This window comes from Pogoniulus pusillus, chromosome 14 (genome assembly GCF_015220805.1).
Source record: "Pogoniulus pusillus isolate bPogPus1 chromosome 14, bPogPus1.pri, whole genome shotgun sequence".
Taxonomy (NCBI): domain Eukaryota; kingdom Metazoa; phylum Chordata; class Aves; order Piciformes; family Lybiidae; genus Pogoniulus; species Pogoniulus pusillus.
In genome coordinates, this window is record NC_087277.1 from 24480699 (window position 1) to 24503842 (window position 23144).

The 23144-nt window shown below is 45.3% G+C and overlaps 1 long non-coding RNA gene across 1 annotated transcript; it reads left to right on the forward strand.

The window, feature by feature from the left end:
- The first annotated feature begins 124 nt into the window (after positions 1-124).
- Positions 125-21674, forward strand: LOC135181101 (uncharacterized). The gene is made up of 3 exons (XR_010304724.1): positions 125-468; positions 1497-1590; positions 21105-21674. It is a non-coding gene; the product is annotated as an uncharacterized LOC135181101 (long non-coding RNA).
- The last annotated feature ends 1470 nt before the right edge of the window (positions 21675-23144 follow it).

A 23144-nucleotide genomic window follows, 5' to 3' on the forward strand; every position in this document is an offset into this window, starting at 1 on the left:
CGGGCGGGGGGCAGCCGCGCGCGCTCGACCCCCGGAATGGCCCGGCGGGAGGCCGGCGGGGCCGGGCGCGGCGGTACCGTTAGGCGCAGCGCAGGCGTAAGCGCAAGCGCGGCCAGCGCACGGCACGTGCGGCGTGTGCGCGCCCGTCCGCACGTGCCGGCGGGGCGGGTCCGCTCGCGGGCCGGAGGCTCGAGGCGCGGCGGGAAGGGGAGGAGGCCCCGGAGTGGGTGCCGGGCACGCACCGCGGGGTGACTGCACAGGGCAGCGCACTGACAGCCCCGGCGCTTGCCGGTGTGCTTCTCGCACCTCCTGGCACGGGGAGCAGGACAGGAAACTCGTAGGTCGAGGTACAGACTGGTTCCAAGAGGTGAAGGAGCGGAAGGAGAAGGGAGAAGAAGCAGTGCCAAAGTGATTTTTTCACCTCCCAGAAGTAGACTGGTGCCCAGCCAGGTCCTGAGGGAAAGACAGGTAACTTCCCTTCATGTCTGCTTTTCTTCTCTGCTGAAGAGTGTAGAATAATAGAGTTGTTTTGATTGGAAAAGATCTTTTAAGGTCATCAAGTCCAAACAACCATTCTTTAACTGCCAAGGCTAGTACTAAACCATGTCCCACAGCACCACATCTCTGCCGGTTTTCAAGACCTCCAGAGAAGGGGATTCTGCCGCCTCCCTGGGAGCTTGTCCTGTCTTTGAGAGCCCTTTCAGTAAAGAAATTGTTTATATTCAACCTAAACCTCCCCCGGTGTGACTTGAGGCTGTTACCTCCTATCACTTGTTACTAAGGAGAGGTGACCAACAGCCACCTGCCTCCAACCTCCTTTCAGGGAGTTCTAGAGAGTGGGGTCTCACTTCTGCCTCCTTTTCTACAGACTAAGCAGCCCCAGTTCCCTCAGCCACTCCTCACCAGACCTGTTCTCCAGACCCTTCACCAGCTTGGTTGCCCTTCTCTGGACCTGTTCCAGTACCTCAATGTCCTTGTGAGGGCCCCAAAACTGAACACATGGAGTAGCTCGCAGGTTCAGGCCATCTGTCTGGCTGTGTCGCCTCCCAACCTCTGTCACACCCTCAAGCTGTTCACTGAGGGGGGCAGACTAAGAAGCAGAGTAGGCCTCCACACTGAGCAAATGGTTCCCCCAGATCTGAGCTACAGCCCCACACAGTCTGCTATGAAGAAAGTTAACTCCATCCCAGCCAGACACCATGCAACAGACAGTAGATGTCAGCCAGACTTCTAGTGATGAAGCCTGGTGCCATCACTGTCATACATTGAGGAATAAAAGAGATTCCTCTGTGTCTTGGCCTGGAAACATGCAGGGATCTGTGAAGAGCTGACTTGGACTTTTGAGAAGTCTGTGCAAGAATACTGTGCATGCTATAAATACTGCTGTGAACAGGAGTACTTTCCTCCTTCCCAGAGTCACTTGGGAAAAGGAGACCTTTGGTAGAAAAAATAATTTATATTCTGGGCAGGTTTGTAAAATCTTTCTAAAATTCTAGGGGGAAAAGGAGAGGAGAGTTGGTCATGGAGAAACAGAGAAGCCATAAAAGGCAGTTTCTGGATTTCAAGGAGAGGAGCAAAGCTGGTCTAAAGGTAGGCAAAGGGGATGGAGAAGTGATGGGAAATGATTTAGAGATTTGCTGTGCCTTGCTGGGGCACAGGGTGGAGATAGTGATTCAGATCTGGATCCTTCAAAGGGTTCCTGTAATACAGCCTCCACAAAACAGAAACCAGCCCCGTATTTCAGATGGGTTTGGGCTTCGTGATGTGTCGACATTTTTGTGTTCCTGTGGCGCTCGATACTTGCCTATTAGCTTTTGCCAGCTGACTGCACTTACCTGCCTTAGAATTTTCAACCTCTTTTATGTTGGTTTTAGATGAATGTTTGGTGATGTAGATGATTTCTTACTGCATGTGATTGCAGTGAGTGTATACATTAAGAATTCCTGTGGATTAAGGTTCCCATTTACAAATCGGACTGCTTGTGACCTCAGGGAACATAACCTGCACCCAGGACTGGTATGCTTCAGACCCACCCAGTGGACATCCAGGAATAAGCTATGAGAAGATACATAGGAGGAATGGTGGGGTAATGAGGTGTAGGGTCCATATTTTGGAATGGAATAAAGTTTTATTTGATTGCAGCAGGCAGAGTGCTAACAGATCAATAAACCATAAAGTAATTTAGATTGGAGGAAGCCTCCAGAGTTCATTCAGTTCAAAGCAGGGCCAGCTTCAAAGTTACAGCTGGTTGCTCAGGGACGTGTCAGACTCTCCTGAACTGTTTGCTGAGACCTTTGCTAGTAGCTCCTCCCAAACGGTCTCATCATGCTTTTGCTTGGCCAGCTTGCTAAAAGGGATTTCACCGCTGTGTAGTGCACTCAAGAAAGGAACCTGGGTGAACCTGCTCTGGCAGGTGTGTTGGACTAGTTGATCTCCAGAGGTCCAACACCTATCATTCTGTGTTTCTGTGAATTAACCAATTAATTGTGTGGGTAATTGAATTGATCTGTGATGGTTCTGTCACCCAGAGGAGGGTTAAAGTTGTATTTAAGGTCAGAATTGAGCACATATCGGTCTGTTTGATAATTCAATTCTACTGGGTGTCTTCGTGGTCACAGGCCTCCCCAGCTAATCTTAACTTTTACATAACACATTTCTATCACTAAGTAGTTAGCAAAAATTCTCAAACCACATAGTTATCACTGCCAAAATTATTTTCAGACTGCCTTGTTGCAAGTGAGGTTCTAGACTATATTCATAATGGCACTGCATATTCCAAAAAGCATCCTGAGATACCATACCATTAATTTGCTGTTCCTTCATCAACTGGTTTTCAGTTCCTCTTCTACTAAGGTTTATAATTTTAAAAGAATCATTGATGTACACCTGATGGTAATTTTTTAACATATCCTTTTCACCTATAGTCTCTTGACAGTCAGTAGTTTACAATCTCTTTTATGTTCTTTGATGGGAGAATGTAAGGAAGCAGTATTTAGTGGTTAATCATCCTAGTCCTGTAGATAACAAATGCTGTTTTTTTCAGTCTGAAATCTAATTCTCCAGATACAACATGCAGCTTCCTTCTATGTTAGTCCTTTGGTTATTTCTACTTTTTTTCTCTCCTGTGATACAGAAAGACATAAAAATCTCCCACTGTTCATGGGGAAAGAATGGTAAACTGATTTGGCTTCCTGGAAGTAAAGAGCTCACACATGAGCAGAATTAAGAGTCTGTGATGATACAGACACTGCTGAGGCATGGCGTTTTGCTCTAGATCTAGAATAACCTAAACCTGAACTAAGCAATTGCCAGTCACTGAGTGCTTTGTACAGGGCACACAATGCAGGAAGGCATCACTTGCCATTTTCTGATTTCCAGGATCAACAAATCTGATAGTGAAAAGTAATTAAGTGGGCATAATGCTGTGAAAGTGAGAGAACATCACAGAGAATCCTGTTAACTGCTCCAGCTGTATCAATTTCTGGGGAGAATGGTTTATCAAACTCATCCCTAATCAATTCCATATGTAATACTACCCAGAGACATTTAAATGTGTTTGTGTATTCTGCTGAATTAGTATTTCAATGACCAAACTGCAAGCTTCTACACAGAGAACAGGGTATTTTCCTTTTAGATTATAAACTCCCTTGTGCAAGACTGAGGATTACATTCTCATACTTGTGTAATGCCTGATATAGGGTACCCTGTTGATTAGGGATAGTGTCGTATTCATAGGGTGAGTGAGCTTGTTAGACACATTCAGTGCTTCCTGTCACAGCTGAGGAGAGTGTTTAAAGTCTGATCTAGCTCTTACAGAAATGAGTGAGGTCATGTCATAAGTGAGACATTGTGCAATCCCAGTATATATCAACCATAGCATTTTCAGCAAAATCCTACTGATGCTAACAGCATGTTATAGCAGGAAAGATTTGTGTCCTGAAATTACTGCTGTGACCTGAGAAATACTCATGATGAGGCTAATTCTTCCAAGATAGCTTTTGAAATTGGATGGATGTTATCCTAACCCTAGAGATCATTTCTGCTGTGGATGCTTGTACAGGAAGGAAAATTCACAATGGTTTTCAAAGAGAGTTGAAATTTCACTGACATGGTGCCTGTGTTACTAGATGTCTGTATTCCTTGGTATATGGCAGTTTCACTCCCAATACTCTTGCTCACTAAGGGATTTTGGAAGCTACAATTTAACTGACAGGAGAGGAGGCTTTTTTGTCTAACAAAAACCAAAAAAGCATTATGTGCAGAAGGGGCTGATCTGCTGTGGGAATCACACAGCAGAGTGTTGCAATCAGACCTTTATTACTGCACACAAGCACCCATTCTCCTGTCCATAGCAGAAAATTAATAGTATAAGCTGTCATGGTGTAGTATGAACTGTGCTGCTCCACAGAACAAGTACCAGAAAGAGAACACAGCAATCAAAGCTTACGAGGAAGGCCTTGGAAACCTTGATGCAATCCCTAGCCTAAGGTTGTGCTTACGCTGGTGTGCTCAAGTGCTGCTGAAGCAGATATAGCAAAGCAGATTTTGGTGGCATGGGTTCAGCTGCCAAGGGAGCACCAAGCGCCTTGGGAAGGCTTGGGTGCTAAGATGTCTTCACTGTCCAGCATGGCACAGGCACATCTGTCCACGTCACAATCACTGCTTTCAGATTAGAATCAGAGAAGGCTTTTGGAAGTGTAATTCCCAGTAATAGAAACTCGCACTTTGTAAAGGCTCAGCAGAATGTTTGGGCTACAGTCAGCAGCTCTTTTTGTAGTAAACTGAGTTCAGACTGAGCTCGTGCGGTTATGCCTCTCTGAATGCGTTTTAAGTGATAAGCGGTAAGGTAAATCACAACCTTTTTCAGGTTAATTACTTTGTTTTTCACAATCCTACCTTATGATCTTAGGGTAGAAACCTAAAACTTCTCATCCATCATCTGATAACCATTCCCCTGCACATTCTCAGCACACAGCCAGTGTGAGATAATGTGCTTTAACCTAGCCCAGGGCAGGAGGATTTTCAGTGTCACTGCGTTACTTTGTATTTGCTGCAAGTTAAAATACACCCGTGAACAAGTGGTGTCCATCTAAAATGCTACAGCTTGTGCATACTTATAGAGCTGTGGACAGACAGTGTGCTCCAGATTGTGCCATTTGAAGATTTTGCCAGTCTGCACTGTCATGCTACCCCTTTGATGCTGCAGTTACTACTGCCACAACATTGCTGCTAGAAGAGTTTGTTTAAGAGCACTTTTGCCTGCTTCAGGCAAAGCAAGCAGGTTGGTTAAATCCTCATCTGGCTTGGAAGCACTCGAGGGAGTGCTCACTTAATTCCTTCTGCCAACAAAGCTGCAGGGGTAGAAGCTCTCAGCAGAGGAGTGGTAAGAAACAACTGGAAGAACAGCAGCATCACCGACTGGCACACCTGGCTGCCATCCGAGTGCCAGCACATGACTTAGTCCTGCTTGTGCTATGGGTATTACAGCTCTTCTAAAAGTGTCCCTGCCTTTTCTCTTACACATTCCTGGCTTAATTCTCTTTCACACAAAGTAGTTTCATGTTGCTCTGGCAATATAAATAATCTAGAAGCATTGAAGCCTTCTTACTTGGCAAAGCAAAGGTGTGAAAAGGTCTCACAGGTAAACATCAATGGCGAGTCTTGCAGAGTTAAATCCATAATTTCCTTATCCAGAGCCTGAGCTATTTCTTTAAGGAGTGCCAGATGTGATGTGTGGGAGCCCTGGAAGCACAGTGGCACTGCTGTCCCTTACCTGAGGGACTGTCTGATTTGGGACTATGTCCCACTGACTTTACACCACTGGAGGAAGTTCATATTGTGGATCAGGGTTCAGCCTTCATTCCCAGTTTGCACATTTTCTCATGGTCACTGTGTGTGTGACCCCTGTTACTTTTAAAGCTAGAAGGGCCCAGTTGGACACAGGACTCTGGGAACACCTTTGTCTGCCTGCATATGAACAAATGACCCTGCTGTTGTTGTTCTAGGTACGTCCTTCCTGTTGCAGAATCTTCTCTGGCTGTGCCATCCCTTTGCCTGACAGGCCATAAGATATGTAGTGGCTTTCCTCCTTTCATGGATCCCTGCACTGTCTTTGTTGGACTGCTGCTGCATGGCAGATTCATTACAGAATCTATCTTCTGCTGTTCTTTTCTTTTCAGTATTCCTAATCTCTTTAGATTATATTGCCTTGTATTTTCAGACTGGAGCTTCTAGATGTCCTTACCAAGAGAATGTGTTTTATCTGCTGCTGCTGTTTTGACTACTGACAAGATTTCTTCTTTTGGAAGTTCTGCTTAGCCTCATCTTTGTAATGTTGTAGTTGTGCTCTTGGGTTTTGTTCATTTGTTGGTTTTTTTTCATTCTTTTCTTCTACACGTGGACAGCACTGCTATTTGTTTTAGTCAGTCACCTGCCACCTAAATGACATTTTTTTTCCCCAGCAAATCACTTGAGCATGTGGTGACCTCTAGATATGTGTGGGTTTGTGTTTCTATTAAAAAATGACATAGGATTTAGAGGGGTTTGCTAAAGAGATTTATTATTTTCTGAAGTAGGACTGGCAGAGCTGATCAGAAGCAAGCTGCATGAGTTGGAAATCTGCTCACATACTCCTGGAGTCTGAGTGCTCACATGGTGGAAGGACTTTTTTTCTGTATTTCTATGGCTATAGCTTTGGCTGGTTTAGCCTAAGCAAATGCAAGGCATTTCCTCATAGTCTCTCCCTCTTTTAAAGTACCCTCTTTCTACCTAAGATTCATTAGTCTTATTCACATCTTTCTGATCCTTTTGTCTGTCTTTGGGTTGGATGCCTACTCTGAATGAAGATTAGCTCTGCAGGATGTTGAATTTCAACCTTTACCTGACTGGAAAAACAGCACATTCATGGCATTTAGTGTCTTTCATTTCTTTGATGGTCCACAGTAGTAATCTTGTATTTTTCAGTCTACAGCTAGGACAGATGTGTTTTGTGAGGGAGTGGAGGAACTGTGAAAGATACACTCTGATCAGGAAGGGAACCAAGCTCCTCTGGGTCGTTAAACAAGCACACTTTCCCTGTCACTTTGATCAGTGCCTGTTCCATCAGGTTACAGCCTCCTCCCAACCTTCTGACTGCTGACTTCAGGTCAACCAGTTTGGCCCTTTCTTTTTAACCTACATTCCATGTCTTGTTTTTCTAGATGATCTTAGACAGTTTTCCTCTTTCTAAGTCTGCCAGAGGGTCAATGGTACTGTCCTTGTCTTGTTACCAAACTTCATTGAAAGCATCTATCTCCACTAAACTTTCCTCATATTAATGACTGAGCAGTTACTACATTTACCATATGCTGCAGAATCTCAGCTGAGTGTAGTTAATCCATGCAGTGATGAAGAGGAATGAAACTTGAACACTTTGCTTATTAAAATGTCCTCTTTGTAGGACAAAGTGAGTGGGAGAAGATAAGAAAAAAAACACAAACTGATTTACTGTGGCACACTTTGCTACTCCTACCATACAGCAGCCATAAGTAACTTTGTTTGCTGTAGGGAATTTGAGTAGTTCCGAAAAATATTTTCACACAATGTTTTTAATCACTCAGAAAATCAAACTAAGACCAAAATTCCTTAAACTGAGTGAAAGCTGCTGGCAAAGATGCTAATGCTAGGTCAGTAAGGAACAGAGTGAGCACTTTCAAATGTTACCACCGATGCATCAGAGGATGCAGCAGTTTCTGCTGCTGCCAGTGCCAGATACAGTCACACGGATCTCTTGTCCTGGCAGCCCTTAGCAGGCAATGCAGGGGCAATGCAGCTGTAGTATAACTCTGACACAGACCAAGGAGAAGAGACTCAACTTCAAAGCAGTTCCCAAGAGAAGGAGGGGCAGCCCTGGCTGGAGCCTCCCTGCATTGCTTTTGAGAAGCTTTCCCCAAGGTCACCAGCTGCACTATCTCTGAGCTGGCTCTGAGCCCAGACAGCCAAACCGCTGGGAAGATGGGCTCAGGACCCTGACATTTCACTTTGTCACTGCTAAAGTCCCCTGCCCACTTCACCTCTCATTCCCTGACCTAATGCTTCTCTTTTTCTTTTCCCAGAGCAGGTAAGGGAAGGATTCCCCAGTGCCTTTGCACTGCCCTTGTGCAACCCCCCCTCTGATGTACATTTCCCCAGGCCATGAAAGCATTCATCTGTGCCAACATGCTCTTCTTCATGCAGAGCGCTGCATGGCTTCCCATATCCAGTGGTGATGACCCTGCACTGCTTATTTCATTCCCCTGTCACAACAATAGCAATAGTAGTAATGCCCATGGCCATTGCTCCTTCTTTAGAGACTCTCAGAACCTGCTTGAATGTGTTCTTGTGTGGCCTGACCTAGGTGGTCCCCTCCAACCCCCTCCATTCTTACGGTTCTATGATCTTGGCTAGCATGGGAAGGCGTTGCCTAACATTGGTGGCTGTTCGCCTCTCTATTGCATGGAACCTGAGTGTGTCCAAGGAGGTCGCCAAGGTAGAGCGCTCCCGAGCGGAGGGTGTCGGCGGAGGAATTGTCCTAAAGCAGAGGAAAGGCAAAAGTGCAGGAGAGCCAGGGTGTCCCCAGCCCCTCCGAGCGGGCAGCCAGCGCCTGGCGACCGGCGGCCGTGGCTGGCCGCGGCGGGAAGAGGCGTGAGGGCGGCAGTGTGGCCCCCGGCGTGGCTGCCGTCTCAGACAAGTTGCCAGGGCGCAGGGCTCCGGCGCGGGGGTCGCGGCGGGGGAAGGGCAGAGAGGCTAAAAGTCGAAGGCGACCCTCCCCCGAGCGGGCAGGCGAGCTCACGGCCGGGGCCGGCTCTGTGTCGGCGTTGGGCGGGACAGCGGCAGCGCCCCAGGTACCGGAGCAGCCCTGGGCGGAGCTGCCAGCGGGCATCGCCCCGCAGCGGAGCACCCAGCTGTGGGCTCCAGTCGGCCCGAAACCATCGCCTGGAGGACCGCGGCTGCTCGGTTGTCCGGCTGCAGGGAGTGCCTGAGCCTGGCGCCCGGCCCAGAGGGCAGCGGGGACAACGCCTGCGTGGTGTGACCAGGGAGGCATCTGCTCAGCCTGAAAGCAGAGCTGAAGGAGGAGGTGGGCGGGATAAGGAGCATCAGAGAGGCTGAACAGGAGATGGACTGGTGGAGCCAGGCTCTGCCCTCCTTGAAACAGAAACTATCAGCCTCACCTCTGTGCTGGGAAGATCATGGAACTCATCCTCCTAGACTATCCAATGAGGCACATGGAGGACAGGGAGGTTATTGGAGACAGCCAGCATGGCTTTACTAAGGGCAAGTCCTGCATGGCCAGCCTAGTGCTTTTTGCAGTGGAGCAACTCCATCAGTGAACAAGGGAAGACCAACAGATGTCATCTCTCTGGACTCTTGTAAAGCCTTTGACACGGTCCCTCACAACATCCTACCTGGAGAGATATGGATTTGATGGGTGGGCTGTCCACTGGATAAGGAACTGATTGAATGGTCACATACAGTGGGTAGTGGTCAACGACTTAATGTCCAGATGAAGATGGGTAACAAGTGGTGACCCTCAGGGGCCTATTCAGGGACCAGTGCTGTTTGATACCTTCTTTGATATGGACAATGGGATCAAATGCACCCTCAGCAAGTTTGCAGAGGACACCAAGCCAGGTGGTGTGATCAGTATGCCAGAGGTACCTGGACAACCTGAGAAGTGGGCCCAGGTGAACCTCATGAAATTCAATGAGGTTCCAGCAAGGTCCCACACCTGGGTCAGGGCAGTCTTTGTTATCACTGCAGACTTGGGGAGAATGTGACCAGTCTTACAGAAAAGGACCTGGGGGCGGACAAAAAGCTGAACATGAGCCAGCAATGTGCACTTGCAGCTCAGAAGGAAAATAGCATCCTGGGCTGCATCCCCAGCAGTGTGGCCATCAGATTGAGAGGTGATTCCACCACTCTGCTCACCTGGAGTGCTGTGCCCAGCTCTGGAACATTCAGCAAGAAGGACATGGACTTGATGGAAAGAGTGCAGAGGAAGGCCGCAAGAATGATCAAAGGGATGAAGCACCTCTGCTATGAAGACGGGTTGAGAGAGTCGGAGCAGTACAGCCTGAAGAAGGGGCTCCAGGGAGACCTTATAGTGGGCTTCCAGTACCTGAAGAGTCCTACAGGAAAGCTGGAGAAGGACTGCTTACAAGGGCTTTGTAGCACTAGGACAAGGAGCAATGGTTTTAAACTAGATCAGGGTAGATTTGGACATTAGGAAGAAGTTCTTTAGTATGAAGGTGCTGAAACACTGGAATAATTGTACAGGAAGGTGATGGATGTGTTTCTATGATCACCGTCACTGATTCTTGCTCAACATCCTGTATTTTCCTCTTTTCCCTCCTTTTCCTCGGTTTTGACAGGCTGTTGTCCTCATCTACTGAATCTCAACAGCTTTATGTTGCTGTGGGGAACTTTGTTGTTGCTAAATGGGTGTTTCAGAAAGGCATGTCTGTTTTCACAGGGAAAAAAAGAAACTGTTTTTATAATACTGCTAAAATGTGAACTCTAATGTTTTGTAAAACCATGGTTTAGTCAAAAGAACTTCAGGCTTACCTACTCAGGTTCTTCTGAAGTTGGAAGTAAGCTAGAAAACATTTAATTGTTCTTTTGTGTTAGCGAATGGGTGAAGGTATAGTAACACTGGCATTAAATCAAAGTGACTGCTCAACTTTGTGTCTGTGTATTCTAGCATTCCTAGAAATTAGACATATATCATCGTGCACTTAAATATGTTAGAGCAGAGTAAACAAAGCAAACAAAAAAATAAAGCCCTACAGAAACATCCATGCACAGGGATGATAAAATGGCAGTTGGCACCTTTTTGATGTAATCTAGGGAGGCTGCATTTTCCAGACCAGGTGCTAATGCTGCAGCACTTAGTGCCCGTCACCTGACTTTATCCACCACTCATTTCAGCATTCAGATGAGTTTTTGAGGACATGACATAATGGTGCCAGCTCTTGGGTCAGCAGTCTCAGCAAGACAGAAGAGGTGCTTGCAGAAATTCCTTCCAAGACTTTCCATCTCAGCTGTAGTTTAACTTATGCAAATGCACAAACTCACAGTCCCTTCAGTCCGCAGTTTGGGAGCAATTCTGAGTTCCTTACAGATATCCAAATAGGAGCTCAAGAAGCTGGCAGTGTTTAATCGTCTCTCCTTAGCCAGGAGATTCCTGTGTCTGCAGATCTGTCACATCCTATTCTCATATTCCTTGCACCTCTTGGTTAGGCAGCAGATACACTTCTGCAGGAGATTCATGGCACCAAGGAAATCCATGAAGTCTGGGAAGGTTGTTGCCGCTCTCCATGACAGCAGTGGTTCTTTTCAGTGTGCTTGACAGATTGTTGTTGTGGTCTGTTTGGTTGTTGGGTTTTTTGTTTGTTTGTTCGTTTGATTTTTTTGTCTTTTTTTTTTGTTTGTTTGTTTGTTTGTTTGTTTTTTCCTAGTGACTTATTCATAAGTCTTTCTTAAGAAGAGAAGACTCTAGGGAGACCTTATAGCAGCCTTCCAGTACCTGAAGGGGGCCTACAAGAAAGCTGGGGTGAACTATTTACAAGGGCTTGTAGTGACAGCATGCCTGTCACTAAAATACTAGTTCAACAACACATGTATTTTTATTTATTTATAAGTAATATATATGTACTACTGTCCCAATGTATTATGTACATTATAAAATATACACAAAAAATATAATTTAAATGAGAATAAGTAACAAAAATATAATTGCCTTATCAATGTTATTTATTAAGAGTGCAAAATGTGTTTTCTTGCTCTACCCCAGTGGATTGTCTTTTACACTCGTTGTATGCTTACACCTCACTTTCAAACCAGTGATCTTGGGGATGAGATAAAGCTCCAGAAAAAAAAAGAAAAGAAAAAAACATTTGGCCTTAAAGTGCAGGAGGTTAAAGACTTTCCAAGTCTGGTCCAAGAGTATGGAATGAATTTCCTCAGGAGCTAACACTATCAAAATCATCATCATCCAAATGTAAACAGCGTTTCTTTAACCTGCCTTTATGACATAAATACGTTGCAACATAGACATTAAAGACAAGCACCCAAATTATCATAGCAAATCATCCCACAAACCTCTCCCTTGGGGCAGAGGAAGGGAGAACAAAGGCTGTTGCTTAATGCTCGACTGGAAAGTGGTTGGGTGTTGCTGCAATGGAGTGAGTGCACAGGCTGGTGTGTGGTGGAAAGCTGTATTTCTTGCTGTTTCTACTCGACTAAAAAGCTTCAGCAATGTGAATTAAATGTTCATTTCAGGTCAACGGGCATCATATATCCACTTTTTAATTGGATACTACTTGTTTGAGATTCCTCTATTGTTTTTTTTTCCTTCCACAGTGGCATCCTAACTGTGGAACCCTGAGTGAGTGTAAATCATTTACTCTAGCTGCATCTGGCTTTAAAATAAGCTCATTTCTTGTGCTCACTTTGAGAAGCTTTCTTGGGTCATATTTCCACAAAGCTGGATTGCTTTGTTGATGCAACTCTAAGTATAGAACAGCCTTTAGATTTCTTGCTTCTAAAACTGGATCAAAGAAGTATCCCAAGTCATAAATACCATAAATGCACAGGGCAGTGAACCCCAACCGTCCTGGAGGTACATTGATGTTTATCTTTGGTGCCTGCCCAACTCATCTAGGCATGGCATGAGTTGGAATGAACCTGGAGACAAGACTTTCTCCATCTCTGTGTCCTTTGCAGAAGAGGAAATATTATAAGAGCCAGGCTGCATATTTCCACCTCATTTATAACAAGGCATTCACACAGGACCTAGTGCAAGTAGGAATGGGGAGATACTAACTTCATACTTCATTCACCACCTTTCTGGTTGTGACAAGACAGCAGTCTAGGCTTTAGAAGTGATTAAGGCTGACCAGAAAGTAGAATTTTGCATTAAAAAAATGTAGTTTCTGACAATAATTTGATTTTTTTAATGGGAAATTTTACATTTTGTCCTATCTCAATTAGCCTGATGTACCTGATCTCTCATTGTAGCACAGTGCTTTTCCTCTGACCACCTTGGCAGGTATGTCGTGGAAGACATAGTCTGGCCAGCTTGCTGTGTATGTGGGAAAAGATGGGATGACTTTACCCTAAACAAGAAGCTCTTCCAAGCTATGGAGCTACACTACAACAGGACATTAAATTTTAACATTGAGATGATCTGAAGCACATTTTTTAAGCCTTGTTTCAACATGATTCTCTACCATGATGCTTCCTGATCAAGAGTTCTGAAATTTCTGTTCTGTGCTTCTCTAAGATGTACCTGGAGACAGTACCTTTAAACATTCAGATACAGCTATTGATATCTTTGAGTGTTGGAGAGTAACCACTGGTGAAAAATGCAAACAAGCTGGTCAGCTAACAAAGCAATAAATGAAACTGCAGCAGAATTTACATCTATTAATAAATGCAGAGAATCACACAAGACCTTCAAAGATCACCTAGTTCCAGCCTCCCTTGCCATGGGCAGTGACGTCTCCCATGAGACCAGACTGCTCAAGGCCCCATAGAGTCATAGAATCATAGAATGTTAGGGGTTGGAACTGTCATCCTTCCTGCATGGCAGAGGCATGCCAGCCTTCTAATAATTTTTGTGGCCCTCCTCTGGACCTGCTGTAACAAGTTCATGTCTTTTCCTATTGCTGGAGTCTGATTCCTTGTTATAACTTTCTGTTAGTTTCATGTAGGAAATGTTGAAATGTCAGCTTTCTTTGACATCATGAGCCAAGATGAAAACAGATACTGACACTTCCCAAGAGAAGAAGATTCTGAATTTAGCTTGATGTAAAACAAGATCTTCCCTGACAAGTTTTGCATAAACCTATAGCTTAACTTTTTCAGGTGTTAAATGTTTCTTCTGAAGCGGAGCTGTGTAGAAGTAGGGCATTTTAGCAACATTCCCATACCATCTAATGTAAATAGCTCAGTAACTGTCTGGCCAAGTGCAGAGTCTGGCACCTAGGCTAGGGCAATCCCAAGCACAAATATAGGCTGGGCAAGGAGTAGCTCGAGAGCAATGGGGATGTCAGTTGATAAACTCAACATGAGCAGGCTACATGTGCTTGCATCCCAGAAGGCCGTCCCTGTCATGGGCTGCATCAAAAGAAGTGTGACCAGCAGGACAAGGGAGATGATTCTGTCCCTCTGCTCTGCTCTTGTGAGACCACCATCTAGAGCATGGTGCTCAGTTCTGGCACCCCCAGCATATGAAGGACATTGAACTACTGGAGTGGGTCCAGAAGAGACCATGAATATGATCAGAGGACTGGAGAACCTCCGCTATGGGGACAGGCTGAGAAAGCTGCAGCTGTTCAGGCTGGAGAAGAGAATGCTTTGGGACCATCATATAGCAGCATTCCAGCATTTGAAGGGGGCCTACAGTAAGCTGGAAGGGGACTTTTTACAAGGGCTTGTAATGATAAGACAAGAGGGAATGGGTTGAAGCTTGAGAAGAGCAGATTTAGACTGGAGATTAGAAATAAATTCTTTCCAGTGAGGGTGGTGAGACACTGGAACAGGTTGCCCGGGCAGGTTGTGAATGCTCCTTCCCTGGAGGTGTTCAAGGCCAGACTGGATAGGGCCTTGAGACACCTGGTCTAGAGGAGGATGTCCCTGCCCATGGCAGGGGGGTTGAAACTAGATGATCTTCACAATACCTTTCAGCCTAAACCATTCTACCAGTCTATGGACTATGCTAGCAACTTGCCTCTTGTCCAGTTTCCTATCATTATTTGAAATCTACAACAGACATAGAAGTCACAAGTAAATGCTTTGGCATAACTACCTGTAAATTACACTCAGGAATATGACTTTACAGCCTGCAACTTTTGCTTCAGACTTCTGGAAAAGAATCATTGCTGAATGTTGCTGCAAATCTAGTATAACTTTGGGCTTTATCCCCATCTTTTAAAAATAGCATTGTCTAGGAAATTAAAAGCATAGTTTCCCACCCTTGTTCCCCTCACCTACCATCAAAGATGGTTTCACACTTATTACTAGAAGGCTTTTGGCCAACATATACAACCCAGTAAACACAGATGCAGACTCAGTCCTTTGAAATGTGGCTCAATGCAGCTGCTGTCTGAGCTAGAAGCACAGGCAGAGAAATGTTCCAGTATTACATGACCTGGAGTCCATGTTAAACTAGGTAGAGCTCATGGGGAGAAGAGGACTACATGCCTTTTAGATACTCCCTACTACTCTCCATGCCCAAATACGTGTATTTGGATGTTGTTGTTCATGATGATGGGGATAATAAATAATGATGTTGTTATAGACTTACCATCATGTTCAGGAGAAATGAAACTGCAGATCTGAGTGTCCTGTGTCCTGTTCCAATTATACATTCAGTGGCATAAAGTACAGGCAGATGTTCATGTTGCTGCTAACAAGCCAAGATATAAAAAGGCAACTTCTCAGCTGCACTTTCATCCTTTTGTGGGTGTTCTTCTCACTCTGCAGTGAATGTGAAGCACCATCATCGCTTGCAGAATCACAGAATCACAGAACTTTAGAGGTTGGAAGGGACCTGCAGAGGTCATCAAGTCCAACCTTTCTGCCAAGGCACAATACCCTAGGGTAGTTCACACAGGAATGCATGCAGGTGGGTTTTGAAAGTCTCTAGAGAATGAGACTCCACAGCCTCTCTGGGCAGCCTCTTCCAGTGCTCTGTCACCCTCAGTGTGGAGAAGTTTCTCCTCATGTTGAGGTAAAACCTTTTATGTTCCAGTTTGTAGCCATTGCTCCTTGTCTTAGTGCTGCTGACCAGAGAAAAGAGATTGGCCCCATCCACTTGACACCCACCCCTCAGACATTTGTATACGTTGATGGGATCTCCTCTCATTCTTCCCTTCTCCAGACTAAACAGCTCCAGGGCTCTCAGTCTCTCTTTGTAGGGGAGATGCTCAAGTCCCCCAGTCATCCCCATGGCTCTTCACTGGACTCTTCCCAGCAGGTCCCTGTCTCTCTTGAACTGGAGACATAGAATTCCAGATGTGGTCTCACCAGGGCAGAGTAGAGGGGGAAGAAGAACATCCCTAGACCTGCTGGGCACACTTTTCCTCATGAACCCCGGGATGCCATTGGCTCTCTTGGTCCATGCAGAACTTGCTGTCCACCAAGACTCCAAGGTCTTTCTCCACAGAACTGCTTTTCAGCAGGGCAGCCCGAATCTGTACTGATGCATGGTTTTATTCCTCTTAGTGTGTGAGCTCACAATATTTTACTCAATGGCACTCAAAAGCACATATACTGCTGTTGACATAGTTCACATCAGGTTTTCAGGGCTGTGCCATGACAAAGTGACCAGGATGTTCCACTCCAGTACCCACAGCTGACTTGCCAACACTGGACTGGTTGCCACCAAGCCACAGCTGTTTTGTAAGCTTCCAGGCTGCAGCAGCAACCTGCTTCTGAGTTGGATGTTCCTCATAGCTTCCTCCAGTGTTGGATTATGGGGTTCCATGTTTCACCTGTAAGTTCTGGGGATGCTGTTGACTGGCAGAGCGTTCCAGTAGCTGCACTTCTTTCAGGTTATGACCCTGCACCAAAGCTGGAAATTAGCATGGACAAAAATCTCACAGCCTGCCTCCGATGCCTTCAGTCTGTCACATTACCAGCAAACCCACACGACAATATCCTCAAACCTTGCCTGCAGAGATCATCTATCTTTGCTGACATGTCCTCTTCATGTCCTATATGTCCGACTTAATCCTTGTGAATTATCAGAGTGTTTTAATGCAGGAACAGATCAGTTTCCTGTTCTGGATATGTGTGGGAGAGCAGGGAGAAGAAAAAGGTATGATGGTCCTGAACAGATATCAGCAAACACTGGTGGACTTCTTCCCTGGGATCAGCAAGGGCAGACAAACTCTCTCACACACCTAATATGCATTAACTTAGTGCATGGAAGTTCTCTCTGTGAGTCCCTGTAGATGCTAGACCTTCGGCAGACACTGGCTGCTGTGCAGTTCAGTTAGGAAAGGTGTTTGTTAGGCTGTCCTGCAAAGAGAAGGTTCTCCCAGTCACTTCTTCAGAGGAGTATGGAAAGGAGTCATTTAGCATTGGAAGGAGGCAAGACCTCAGCTGGAAAAAAAATCTCTTCCCCAACTCTCTTTTTTCCGCTGTGGACTCTTGCAAAATGTCTTCAGGAGTGTTGGCAAATTTTGTTTTTATCCATAGCATTCAGCATCTGGTCTGCACTAGGGGCACATGGCCTACAGGGTCACAAAATGTCACAGCTCTTCAAGAAGAGTTTTGGCCATTGAGTCAGACCACATTAGGCTGAGATCCTTTTAGGTGATATCACAGACTGGGAAAACTCCTGTGTGAGATACTCCATCAACCTCGTTGTCTTAGCATTTCCTGTAAATGCTATGGTGATACGGGGTAGGGAGTGTTTCCCCTGAGCTGGTTGTGGACTCGGGGTGTCTTACTGCTGTAGTTCTTTGTCTTCAGCCTTCTTGTTTCACATTCTGGCATCTGTGACGCTCCTCTGCATTGACAGGTTTCTGCTTTTCATCTTGCTCGCACCTTTGGCTGTTGAATGGAGCTGGAGAAAGTCCAGGCTCCTCCTGAGTGCCTAATTCTTCAAATCACATCCATCTTTGCAGGTTTGGGTTTGGCTTTTATTTTTGGCTAATGAAGGCAGCCATACCAACATTGTTAATGGTGGTACTTGTTATCTTGAAGATAACATTTTTTCTACCTTTCTTCCACTCTTTTCCAAGGTCTTTCTTTTGTTCTCAGTCTTCTGTTGTGCAGCTGCATATTGCTGTATTTTTAACTGTTACTCATGATTCATTCTCCAATCTCTTATCCTGTTTATGGCCTATGCCTCAATTTGTCCTTTGTGTTTTCCTGGGTTGTCCTAGTCCCATGTCCAGTGTTACTGTGTGAACCTACAGTTGTCTGTCATCTAATAAAGTCTTTGTTGATCAGAGTCAGTGTGACACTTTTGGTTAACTGTCTGTCCCTTGCAAGGGATCCTGGCACAAAGATCTTGGCTGGGAAGTAGTTCCTGTATCACAGCTGAACAGCTGAGAGACTCCCAGACACCTCATTTCTGTGACCAGCTCAGTTTGACTGCAAAGATAAACTTGATCATGTGTCCCATGGCAGTTTTTCTTCTCCATGGACAATAAATTCTTTTATAGCTTTCCTTTTTTTTTCAGTTTTGCCTTTTACAAAAGGCAAGAGTAAACTTCATTTTGTGTGTGCATCTGGATCTTTTCTGCTTCCCTTACACAGTGGGATGATGAACTCCACAAGCTCCAAGAATCTGCCATACACTGAACAATCATTGCCCAGTCTTCATTTTCAAGTTGGAAGCTTTACATTTTGAATCTTCTGTGCCATTTCCTCTTGGAGATCCTTTTAACCAAGACCTTAAAAATCTTTTTATGAAGATAAGTTTACAACTCTCTCACAGTTCTTCTTTAAAGAAATTTCTCATTTATCATATCCTTCTTGTTCAGCTGCTACCACCTGCCATGGGCTGCTCATGGTCACCTTCTCCTTAGGTGAATGGTGATCTTTTTTCACAGATCACAGCTTACATCTCTGACTAGTCCTTCTGGATGGCCTGCACTGGCAAAGTTTTCTCTGTGTGGTTATGTTCCCTCTCCTCCCTTCACAGGCATTCCTCTGGTATAATTCACTCCAGATTTTCCTTAGGCTATTTTATAGGCTGCTGGCTCTTGAGATTCCTTTCTTTTCTATCATTCATATGAGATCTTCTATGTCTTTCAAGTTATGTTTCACAAAACACCTGGCTTCTCTAAAATTTACATGCTTAATGTCCTTAGATGATGTTGTAGAAACACTCCTTGTGATACAATTATGCTGTGAATATGCTGTACTTGAAGTAATATGTTTGCATAGTTTGCAAAGGATTTGATTGTAAAACTCATAAGAATCAAGCTGTGGTCCCTTGTCTACCACTACCATTACTGGTATGCTGTTTCTGCCAGGTACTTTGGCCATGATCATTATGTGCTCGTCAGCTGTGTCATATATTTCTGGGTGGAAGAAACTATGAGTTAGAGACACCACATAACTTTTTTTCCACAAGCAGTCACATAACCTCTGCAAATTGTGTGGTGTAAGTCCCTGCTGAAAGCAAGAACAGCTCAAGCAGGTTGCCCAGAACCCCCAGGGCACACCTTCAGTGACCAGTTTTCAACTGGAGTTTGTTCCCCCATCACAGCCCTCTGAAGTTGTGACCAGAGGACAAATCTGCATCCAAAAGTACAATTTTTTAGTGCATTGGTGTACAGATTGCTGGATTCTGATCTATGCTCTAACTTTTTGAAGTTACACTTGGTAGTTCTTTACTCCCCATCTACTTCTGGTCAGTTCAGGGTTGGGGGCCCTCCCGATTTCTATATTTGCATCCAGTATTGTTTTCCTTTGTCCTTATGGTCCTGTCTGACAATTGTGAGTGTTCTGCTAGTGACACTGAGGGATCAGGATCATTTTGCCAGACACAGGTAGCTGATGCCTAGAATGTCCTCATGGGTATGTGACACATCCACATACACTGACGGATAAAACACTGGGCCTACAGGACACCCATGTTCCACTGGAGCAGTAGATGGGGGTTAGACAGGATTCTCTAGGGCACCTTGAAGGCAGTAAATAACTTATTTAGGCAACTAAATTGAGTGCTTATTACTGAACCCATGTTTTTTCAACCCCTCCCACTAGCTGAAATGACAACAAACATATTTTTTCCCCAGAATAACTTTTTTCTTCATTCTTCAAGGTATTCCTGGTCTATATTCAGCACACTTAGATTTTCTATGCAAAGTCTGGACTGTAACTGCAGATCCCACATCAGCCTGTCTGAAGGGTTTTTTTTCCAGAAAATAATTTTAGTCTTGCAAATTTAGCAGCTGTGGGGAGCTGGGTGCTCCTGATCTCAGCTTGTTTCCAGGCTGCAGGCAAGATGTTATCCTGCTTCTGGCAAAAGAAGCCTTCTTAACTTTTGAAGCCTCTCTCTCAGGTTTCACTTTTGCTCTAGCTGTGTGTACTGTGTATCAGCCTGTGGTTTGCTCATTTGAACTGCTATGTTTATCTCCTTTGTCCTACAGAATCTGCTGTTGGGCTTGTGCCAGGCTGTAGACCACATATGCCTATTTTTGGGGGAAAAAATAACAAAAGAAATCCCAAGTTTAATTCAGATTCGTTGTTATGATTCTCTCCTTCCTATTGCTACACATAATCGTAGAATCATAGCATGGTAGAGGTTGGAAGGAACCTCTGGTGATCATTGAGTCCAGCCTCCCTGCCAAAGCAGGGTCACCTAGGGCAGGCCACACAGGAATGCAGCTAGACAAGCCTTGAAAGCCTCTAGAGAAGGAGAATCCACAAGCTCTCTGGGCCACTGAGCCAAGAGGTAGCTAATCTGTTGGAAATGACCTGAAAGTGTTTGCTTCTTGTATTTTTATATATGTAAGCCATAGAAACATTGTATTTTATATATATGTGTATATATATATATATATATATATGTTTTTGTCCCAGGTTCAGTCTTTGTAGACCTGCAGTATATCTGAGAATGTGTCATGTCAAGATCTTCTCTTCCTACACCTACATGTAGAGCCTATCCATTCTCCTGTCTGCCCTCTGAGAGAATCATAGAATCATAGAATCAACCAGGTTGGAAGAGACCTCCAAGATCATCCAGTCCAACCTAGCACCTAGCCCTAGCCAGTCAACTAGACCATGGCACTAAGTGCCTCATCCAGTCTCCTCTTGAACACCTCCAGGGATGGTGACTCCACCACCTCCCTGGGCAGCCCATTCCAATGCCAATCATTCCCTCTGGCAACAACTTTCTCCTAACATCCAGTCTATACCTCCCCTGGCACAACTTGAGACTGTGTTCTCTGGACCCTTCCAGCCTGTCCTGCCCACTGCTGGAAATGGGTGAGAGATGATGGTGGGCTCCCAGTCTGACTGAGCAGAGGCACAGAACATCCCTTCTAGCCTGGTAAAGTGAAAGAGTGAAGTGTGATAAGCTGCAATAATGTCTGATCCACTACGTTTCTGTATTGCAGGTATCACTCCAGGAGCAGAGCCCTGCCTGGGAGCAACATGATCATACAGGAAGCACACAGCAGCATTTTGCCGTAAAACATCTTTGCTGAGGAAGTAGAGCATTGATGGGCTGACAAAAACAGCTGCAATGAGAATCAGGTAACATAAGCCTGAAGCTAAAGCTGGGCTTTCAACATAAATCAACTGATCCAGAAGCTTTTGGTGTATTTGTATCAGAAGAGCTTATATAGCCATAGCCACAAGGGCAAAAAGAGAACTGTTTGTGTGGCCAACTGCCCCTCCTGTAAACAGGACAGGTCATTACTTGTATAGTTAGAACTGAGTGTAAGATCTATGTTGGCATACATAAAGCAATACATCTAGGGGAAATAATTCATACTTACTCTAAATCTGTGCTTGTGAGAGAGAGGTTTAGGTCACAGACTTCACAAAGTTTTCTTGTCTGACGTGAATGGTAACAGGTTGATAGGACAGAATAATTTTGATACCACCAGTCGCCAAATATTCTTGTGTCCAAAAAAGGTGTTTCCCAGTGCTTCTATAAATAAAGGGAGAGTTTTCTTATCTTTCTCATTGGAAAAGGCATTACATAAAGTCTTTGAGACTCATTTTCCCTTCAAGTGCCTTTAACTGCAGGAGAGAAGCCAAGAACTGGTTTCTTGCCCACTCTTGCCCCATGCCATGGCCTCCTCTTTGAGTGTTTTGAGCAGAAATGGTGTCCAGTTAATTTCTGTCCATTGCAGCAGCCTTTTACCTGTTCTGAGATGTTTTAGTGATTTAACAAGGACAAGTGCAGGGTTCTACACTTTGACTACAACAATCCCAAGCGGCGCTACAGGCTGGAGAGCAGCCAGGCAGAAAGGGATCTGGGGATACTGGTAGATAGTAGCTGAACATGACCAAGCAGTGTGCCCAGGTGGGCAGGACAGCCAATGCCATCCTGGCCTGGTTCAGGAACAGTGTGGCCAGTAGGACAAGGGAGGTTATTCTTCCCCTGTACTCAACACTGGTCAGGCCACACCTCGAGTACTGTGTCCAGTTTTGGGCTCCTCAATTCAAGAGAGATGTTGAGGTGCTGGAATGTGTCCAGAGAAGGGTGACAAAGCTGGTGAGGTCCTGGAGCACAGCCCTGTGAGGAGAGGCTGAGGGAGCTGGGGTTGTTTAGCCTGGAGAAGAGGAGGCTCAGGGATGACCTCATTGCTGTCTACAGCTACCTGAAGGAAGGCTGTAGCCAGGTGGGGGTTTGTCTCTTCTGCCAGGCAACCAGGAGCAGAACAAGGGGACACAGTCTCAAGTTGTACCAGGGGAGGTATAGGCCGGATGTTAGGAGGAAGCTGTTGCCAGAGAGTGATTGGCGTTGGAATGGGCTGCCCAGGGAGGTGGTGGAGGCACTGTCCCTGGAGGTGTTCAAGTAAAGCCTGGATGAGGCACTTAGTGCCATGGTCTAGTTGACTGGCTAGGGCTGGGTGCTAGGTTGGACTGGATGATCTTGGATGTCTGTTCCAACCTGGTTGATTCTATGGTATGGTGATTCTATGGTATGATTCTATGATTCTTTATTTAAGAGCTGATGTATCCAGCCTCTTGCTGTTCTGCCCTTCTCTTGCCATGAAATACTGCTGAGGATGAAATGCTGGTGCTCTGCACTTTGCAGATTTTTAAGTGGAAAGATGTGAGCTGTCCTGGCTGAATATTTGAGGTAGTCTTCCACTACAATTTCCTTAAGCAAATTGCACAGCTTTAGTACCAGGTGGCTGACAAAGTACAGGTTGTTGCTAACAGAGCTGTATGAATGCTTATGTGTTGCAAAGGCAACACAGTCTCTTGCTAGTGCCAGGAATCAGAGACCTTTTCTTGTGAAAACTGTAGACTAATACCCATCTTAAGAAAAAACAGCAGTTATAGCTGTGAAGGCTGAATAAAGCCATTCCAGGGAGTTCCTCATGGCAGCTGGCTCTCTGGGCTGGTGCCACCCTGGCCAGCACAGCAGCTTGTCCTTCACCCTGCTGAAGCTACCCCAACCAAAGCAGCTGGTCTGG